The sequence below is a fragment of the Sinocyclocheilus grahami genome, unplaced genomic scaffold (assembly GCF_001515645.1).
Source record: "Sinocyclocheilus grahami isolate Dianchi unplaced genomic scaffold, SAMN03320097.WGS_v1.1 scaffold4028.1, whole genome shotgun sequence".
Classification (NCBI taxonomy): domain Eukaryota; kingdom Metazoa; phylum Chordata; class Actinopteri; order Cypriniformes; family Cyprinidae; genus Sinocyclocheilus; species Sinocyclocheilus grahami.
In genome coordinates, this window is record NW_015509045.1 from 9,450 (window position 1) to 10,037 (window position 588).

Consider the following 588-nt stretch of genomic DNA (forward strand, 5'->3'; position numbering starts at 1 on the left):
CACACACACACACACAAAGCATGCAGGTCAACAGATGGAAAAACAATTGAGCCCCAGTTCACCATAAGGTAATATCTGATTGTCTTTATCATCAGGCGGTGGTAATAAAAAAGAGAGGGGCGGGCGGGGGGCAAATCCCACCCGGCTCAACCCCTTTCCAAGCTCGGGGAAACCGGCCAATTATTTTTTCCGTGTGAAGGAACCGGTGATAGTGAAGGAAGAGACAGCCGGGCTTATTAAAACCCTTCTGTACCACAAATATGATAAACGAGAGACAGCGAGGTTTAAACAAGTACACTTCCATAAGTGCTCTATTTCCGCGCACTCATGTTGTAGGCTACTTAAACTACTAAAAATGACTCTTTAGTACTTCCTAAGGAAACTTAAGATCAACTAAGTGTACTCAACTGTGCTATTTCTGGGACACCGTATGAACCCATCTTTCATACACTAGTACACTCAAGCGTACAACAAATGGTTCCATGAAGAATCTTTAACATCCATGGAACCGTTTCCATTCCACAAAAGGTTCCTTATAGTGGAAAAGATTCTAAAATCATTCTAAAATATAAAGGTTCCAAAAGAAGG